Raw genomic sequence first — 8214 nt, forward strand, 5'->3', positions numbered from 1 at the left:
CTTCTTTCCTGCGTTGTTCTCCAGTAACCTCCCCCACAGGTGCTCACCTCCTCCAATGGGCACATGCACAGTAACATTACCAAAAGGGCAGAAATACCCACCGCGTAGCTGGTTTATCTTTTGCTTTTTTGTTTTGTTTTGTTTTGTTTTCTTCAACTATTGTACTTTTATTCTATTATAATATTTATGTATTTTTTTTTCTATTTTTTCTCATTTCCTCTTCAAGAGTCCTCTTCTAATGCAACCTGGCCCTTCTGAGAATAGACATTCCCTCCCACCATCAGACACAAACAGGGGGGCCTATAAAATCCAGTGTATTCACTCAAAACAAAGGCTTCCCCCCTCTTTCCCCTCCCCCTGAGTGCACAAATGTACCCATATTCCTGTGACCACAGCAAATGAATTTCAACCACCACACCCAAACCCAAACCAAATCTTTTGTCTCTTTTTCCCTGCACATAATATCCAGCATTATGCTTTTACACTCTCTCTCTTTTTCCTTGTGAGCTATATTTCCATGAAATCTACTAATAATGATAACCCTTCCCAAAATACATATTCCCATAATTTTTATAACTCTCTTGACCTATCCAAATACCCATTCATTATTACAATTATCAGTTTTATTTTATCCTCCCCTTTCTTCCCCTCAATTATCCTCACGTTGCTCTCTCTCCACTTTTACCCATTTCACCACCCTGTTTTCTGGAACCAAGCAGGCTTCTCCAACATCACTAACAAAGTCAATCTCCACCACATGACTTAGCAACTCACATAGCACCAACAGACATACCACAATTCTGAGTAAAGAGGCGTCAACTACAGTAAACTAAAAAGTAAAACAAACACAAACAACCCCAAATTACCCAAACCCAATGGAGTAAGTACACTGAAACAAAGGCCCTAGAACAACCAGAAACAGAATTCAAAAGAATGATGTTTCAGTTATTTCAAGAGATATGGGGACACTCATTAGAATAATGGAAGAAATTAAAAAGCCAAATCCCTTAAACCAAAAGGAATCCCTTAAGATAAACAATAAGAGAATCGGGCAGCATAGTAAAAGGCCTGAGGAACACAACAGAAGGAAATGGAAATCAAATCAATGACCTCAAAGACAACCAGTCTGACTACAATTGGTGAGAAAAACATGAACAAATTAATGAACCAAAAAAGTATAAGAGTCTGGCTATAAATAGATACAGCATCTGGGGTCCTAAAGGCTTGAAGTTAAATAAGTGACCACCTAGAAGAGAAGCAACAAGCTCACATGGAAGAAGTACACCAGCCTGTGTGATCATGAGGTGTCAATGGGATCCGGTTATCAAGCATCAGAAGACCCAAAATAACAACAAAAACAAACATATTGTTGAGGACAAAGGGGTTGGAGTAGAGATCAAAAACGCATTTGTAGACAATAGGATATCCCTCATATAAGGGTCACAAGGAAGTGATGAGTCAACCAAGGTGCAGTATAGCACCCAGGAAACACACAATATTCCTCTGGTTCTTTGAGGCTTCCTCACCCCCATTATCATGACCCTAATCCTGCCTTTCAGTTTTGGCTAGACGGGAACATGTACACTGGTACATATAACAGTTCATGACACATGTAATCCAGGTCAGATAAACCCCCCAGGAACAGAAATGGGAGTAATGATACCAGAAAGATAGTGGGGAGGTGGTGGGAGAAGGGGGAGAAAGGGGAAACAGATTGCAGTGATTGATGCCGGACCTCGCCCTCCACCCCCTAGGGGGACGAGCGACAGAAACCTAGATGATGAGAGACAGCAGATGGTGTAAGATATGAAAATAATAGTAGTTTATAATTTATCAGGGGTTCACAAGGGTGCAACGGTGGGGGGAGGAGGGAGAAAAGCGGAGCTGATTCCAACGGCTCAAATAGAAAGCAAATGCTTAAAAAACAATGATGGCTACATATGTACAAATATGCTTGATACAATTGCTATATGGATTGTTATAAGAGTTGTAAGAGCCCCCAATAAAATGATCTTTAAAAAAAAAGGCAAAGGAATCAAAAGAATGCCTTGGAATGATATAGGACACTATCAAGAGAAATAACCTACATCTCGCTGGAATACCCAGACCAAGAACAACCAAAACTGTTACAGAGAAAATAGTACAAGAAAACATAGAAGAAAATTTCCCCAATATCCAAGGGAAGAGAAAGTGATTATTTAAGAATTTGAGAGAAGCCCACAAGAGATAAATCCCCAAAGATAAACATCATGGTGTTCTGTAGTCAAACGGTCTAATTAAATTAAACGAGAGGGAGAATCCTGAAGGCATCACCTCTAATAACTAGAACTATGGCAACATACACCTCCAATAACAGAAGAAAAGAAATAATAGGATGAGAGAAGAAATAAATGAACTGGAGCAAAAGAAAACTCAATAAAAATATCAACAAGCTTTACCCTGACTTATCTGTGTTCATTCTCAGAAAGCATGATAGCTTACAGCCAGCTGATTTGGTTTTCATGAGTCAAGTACAAATTAGCATTAAAGTGAATCAGACAGCCCTCATTTGAGTCAGGTAGTTACTCTCAGTCTAATTATCAACTAGGGTTAGGATGCAGAAGAAATCATACGATATTAGTCATATAAGTTAAGAACATTGATAATTTGGAAAATAGATGTAGGTGTTATTAGCAGCTCTTTTACCAAAGTATTTTGAAATGGCCAAAGGTTAAAACCAAGGGTGAGCTGCTCCATCCCGCCGAACCTCCCCTGGTCTTCACGTTGGTAAAGCTTATGAGGAATGGAGAAACTACATACGAGACTCAAGCGATGGTAGGAGATTCGGATAAAGAGACTGGACAATGGCAAAGAAAGGCGTGGAGAGAACAGAGGCTGGGGGCTGGTTCCCTTTCACAGGCTCAACTGTTGTTCCTGGCCATTATTCCCATGAAATTTGCCCTTATCTTTCAAATACGTATCCTTTGATTCTTTGAGTAAAATTCTGTAAGTCAAACAGGTTGTTGTTGTTGTTGTTGCTTATAAAATAATGATCATTGGTGGAAAGGCAAATAGAGCAAAAGAATCGGGAGGAAATGAAGGGAGGCAAAGTATATCAAAGATCAATAGAAGAATCAGGCAGAACAGAGTATGGGGAGAAGGGGTATAAGTCAGTGTTTGCTTTGCTTTGCTCTCCACTTATTTTTAGTTTTATGAGCTTGTGTTGCCCTGGAACAGAATCATCTAACACCTGAAGAGAGAAGTGAAGGCATCAGAAACTATCACAAAATAGATGTTGGATAATTAGAAATTTATTCCACAACTAGCAATTATTGAGAAAAATTTTAAATCCATTCAGTAACTGATTCCTGCATTCAGAAAAGATACATGCTTTGGGGGCTGCAACAAATATGAAAATGTGAGTAAAATGAAATAAATATGTCATATTTGCTCTATTTAACCAGGGAAGCAAAGAAAATGTAAGGAATATAGGCATCTCCTAATATTGTAATTTCCAGCATGAAGTCAGGGGTCATTTATAATTCATTTTCCTATTCCTATCACTTACCATTTGTATCTAATACATACCAAAAGTTACCAAATATTTGCTAAATTGAGTTTTAATAAATACTGAATATTTTCGATTACTAGGTATAACATCTAATTTCAGTACTCTCATAATAAACTGAGGAGTGGTTATAAACAAGAAAACAAACTGAATGAGATTATATCCTAGATTGAAACACTTTTGTGTGAATTTCCAACCACTTTTTAACGTATAATCTAATGAAATTTGCATAGATAATCAGGAGTTGGCCAAGACTTCATATCCCTTCATCAAAAGCCAAGCATTTTTATATTGCTATAAAACAAAATTTAACTAATTCTGTGTAATACTAGAAGAAATAACCAAGAAATAGAGATTATAGGTTGGGAAGTTTGGGTTTAATGTAAAAATACTAGCGCTATGCCACAGGAAGTCGGACCTACATATGCAGATGGTTACCCATAACTGACAGAGTTCAAATGAAGGTTAAGGGGGCTCTGACAGCTACATTATGGAAAGAATAGGAAAGAATAGGAGTCAATTTCCAAGGAATTGTGTCCTTGGAAAAATAGGCGGCCCGGTGTCATGATTTTCAAGAACACAGCTCCTACTCCTTGGCAGGGGGTTACTGACCCAGAAAGCTGGGGAAGATTGAACAGACAATCCCTTCCACTTTTAATATTTTCCTTGAAGTTTTCCCCAGAGCATTCTTTTCTTTCCATTGAACCTAATGTGTCCATAAAAGTTTAGTTGGGTCTTTGCTCACAGCAATGACAGATTCCCATCTGGCAGAAGTCTGTGGTCAGTCTGAGTTAATTATGCTCCTTCTCTCTCCTAGAAAGTCAGGCTTCACTTTCTCCAATCCACTTGCCTTTTAGTAGAGTCTCTACCTGGTTTTCGATTCGTTTCCTAACAATAGATTTCTGACGAGGCAGGAGCAGAAAAGGCCCAGAGAAGGATAGGGGGACCTGGAATGCATCCAGGAAGGCAGTCACTGGACACCTGGCTTACACTCTTCTGTAAATGTCTGGGAATACAGCACCAGGCCCACGTTCGGCCATAGCAAGCTCTCCAGAAACACTAACATTGGTTTTTATCTCTCTTTGTCTATCAGGATTGAAGACATTCTTCTTCTAAACTTCATAATCTCCAGCTCCAGCACTCAGACCTGTGATTGTACTTCTCTGAGAAATATTCGTCCAGGAAACGTCATTCAAGGGCTGTGGTATTAAGCCTCGAGACCACACTGGCTAATATAGCTGGTGATGGGGTATAGAGATTTCACATGAAAGAGTTTTACAAAAGTGTAGTGGCTCCATTCAGTGGATGGTGAGGCTTGACTACTACTAGGTGGTAAAGGAGGGGAAGAGAGGAAAAAAAGGTTGAATTAGTAGTTCAAAGTAAGCGAAAAACCAAATGATTGTGCGATTAACACACGTGTCTCAAATCTTAGGGACAGTAGGGCACAAAAGAAAAAACCTAGATTGGATTCAATCATAGTTTGCCAAATTTATTTGACCTACCACCCCCTTTTCAGAAACAAAAATTACTCAGTGTCCCTCTGGCACATATGCGTTTGTATTATCACCCACAATCCAGAATAAAGTATAGGTTTTTGCTTTTGCAGGCCCCCTTGTATCATTCTAGAAACCCTCCTGCCCCCAAGGGGCAAAACGGCTCATCTTGGGAAGGACCAATTAAAAAATGCTTTAAGAACTTTGGATGTAAGCTTCTAAAACGAGTCCAGTAGACAACCATCTGCCTACTTGATAGTTTGGGATTATGAATTCATAAGATGTGAATTCCCAGGGATAGTGTTTTATGTCCCAGACAAGTGTGACGCCAAGAACTGCTTTACCCAAGCACAATCTTTGACATAGTGTACTGATGAGCCAAACTACTTCCCAGCTCCAGCTTCCTCCCTTCCTGGAGGCAGGTTTCTCTCAGTCCCTGAGTTGACTTAAAGATTCCCCAGGAGAGCTGGTCTGAAAATCAGTTCTAAAGGCCAAAAAAATGAGGAGAGCCAGATTAAAGTATCAGCCCAGAATATATGCTCTGGACTTATGGTTTAATAATGCAACAGAAAATCAATATTTAATAAAGCAAATGATGGAGAAAAACACTGCCTGGGAGATGAGGCTGCTGTACTGTTTCGAAACGTCTTGGTCCCAGCGGATTTGAAGTTTGCAGGATGGATTGGAGACTAGGCTGACAAGGGAATCTGGCATGCAGACAATCGCAGGTCCCATTGATTCTTATTCTGTTATCTCGTGGGCTTGCTGGCCGTTGTTATTACAGGTCTAGCACAGAATTACAATGAGAGTGATTTTAGATGCCAAACATAGCAGGGACAAATGGACTAGCCTAGCCTTCAATTAGCACCTCAGGATTTCCCTGGCCAATTCCAGAGGCCCACAAACATTCAGCTAATTTTGTAAACTTCGGAGGGGTAGAAGGGGCCTAGAATTTCTCTTCTTTATATTTATTCAAGCGAGGCAGCACCTTATGAAGCATTTCAGTTTAACTCATGAAATGAGGATCTGAAGTGGGTTGTAGCTATTCAATACAGCAGCGTCTGCAGAGCATCTAGTGCTCAGTAGTAAGGATTCACACTTCTACTGACTGATTAATGCAGCTGGAGATTACTAGGACCAGGATGGAAAGTGATTTGTATCCTATCTGATTACTCTATAGATTGCAAAGGATTTCTGAGCTGCAGGATAATTAAATTGGATTAGGCATTCCTCTATACCATGTTCTTTATAGCAATTTAAATATTTCTAATTAGTAATTTTTTCATTGGAAATTATCCTTCCTGTTAAGGACAAAGAAGCTTCCTGTTATGGATTTCTTACTGGTATAGACCAGTGAATCATAATTCTTTTCATATGGTTTGAAGGAAGAAAAGTTTTTGTTAGACATTCAAAAGCATCTACCTATATATAGGAGAATAATTGTACAAGCTCATGTGTCTACCCTTTTTATAGCAACTATGCATGGCTAATACAATACATTATTTCAAGTTATGGTATAGTACCTTCATACCGTGCTTCCAGTTTGGCTGCAGAGAAGCACATACAACACAAGTCAATATATTGGTCCTAATGGAAGAAGCCTGAGGCAAAGTATGTGGCAGTCACTGTTGGTGTGGGAATGAATTCACTTGTACTGGACAGACTGATGAATCCTATGTGCTTTTTAAAAGACATACAATGGAGACCAAAAAGTGTATTGCTCTTGGATAATTAGAAAATGTCTGGAGAACTATTTTATACAGCTTTGCCTTTTTAAGAGAAGAAATGTTTGAGCAAGGGGCAAGTCAAGATGAAAGAGGGAGAAATGAAGAACCCAACTCCAAGACAGGTAAGAGACTACGTCAATCCTTTCATCCTTGTACGCGGCAGGAGGACAATTGGTACCTGGGAAGTCATTAATTTGTATTGACTGATTGCACAGGCGACTATATGGAAGAGGGACAATATAGACTGAAAAAGGAGTACGCTGGAGATGGGACCAACCGCCCATCTGCATGGAAGCAGCAGTCGGCAGATCAGCTGCAAAAGGCTGTTTTGAAATGTGAGCAAGCACACATATCACTGTGATGACTCAGGGGCGTCTGACCTCTGCCATCGTCTTCTGAGTTGTCTTGTACGCATGGAAAAACTCAACCATGAAAAATGAAGACAGAATTCTATGAATTTGAATGGCAATGTTGGGGAGGGATAATGAATATACTATGAACTGTGGGGAAAATGATCAGATTAGTTTTTAGAGGAAATATCCCTACATTGCTCCTTAGAAGGCAAGATTTCAGTCCCCTTCATTTGGACACGTAATCAGGAAAATTCCATCACTAATGATGATGGCAGCAAATGTACAAATGTGCTTGACATAATGGACGTATATGTGGATTGTGATAAGATTTGTATGAGCCCCTAATAAAATGATAAGATAAAAAAGAAAGAAAAATACATGATTAATAGAGAGTCAAAGAAAAGTACATGATTAATAGAGAGTTAATCGAGTGAGGAAAATCCCACAAAGGTGTGTTGGCATATTAGCAGCAACAGACTAAAACATACCAATGACCACGAAGATGGCACTGAACCAGGTAGCATCTTGCTTTGATTTGAAAAGGCTGCTGTGAGCCAGAGCAATCTCCACGGAGCCTAACCACAGTAATAAATAGATGGATGTGGGAAAAGGAACGCCAAGCCCCAAAGCATATATGTTTAAAGAGGAATCCTTGCTTGAACATTGATTTAACTTTGGGTTTTTCAAGAAGTCAGTGGTACTTTCCCACATGGAAGCAGCACACCAACATATGCGATCATGAAGGGCCGAGGGGATGGGGGAGGGGGGGAAGGCAGGGGATGGGGGAGGGGGGGTCATATCGTCATGAATGAGGGGAGCGAGTGATGGGGACCCAATGCCCGTCTGTAGACAACTGGACATCCCTTGCAGAGGGGTACTGGGGAGGAGATGAGCCACCCAGGGTTCAGTGTAGCAACAATGAAACTCACAACCTTCCTCTAGTTCTTAAACGCTTCCTCCCCCCCACTATCATGATCCCAGTTCTACCTTGCAAACATGGTGAGACCAGAGGATGCACAGCGGTACATATGGGAACTGGAAACACAGGGAATCCAGGACAGATGAACCCCTCAGGACCAGTGGTGAGAGTGGCA

At 40.2% G+C, this 8214-nt stretch overlaps 1 protein-coding gene across 2 annotated transcripts in view; it reads right to left on the reverse strand.

The window, feature by feature from the left end:
• The window catches only part of NTM (neurotrimin), a 1335738-nt gene that overhangs the window by 221719 nt on the left and 1105805 nt on the right, over window positions 1-8214 (reverse strand). The window lies entirely within an intron of this gene.

Source organism: Echinops telfairi, unplaced genomic scaffold, assembly GCF_000313985.2.
Source record: "Echinops telfairi isolate 266 unplaced genomic scaffold, ASM31398v2 ScPeMD7_5592;HRSCAF=6446, whole genome shotgun sequence".
Taxonomy (NCBI): domain Eukaryota; kingdom Metazoa; phylum Chordata; class Mammalia; order Afrosoricida; family Tenrecidae; genus Echinops; species Echinops telfairi.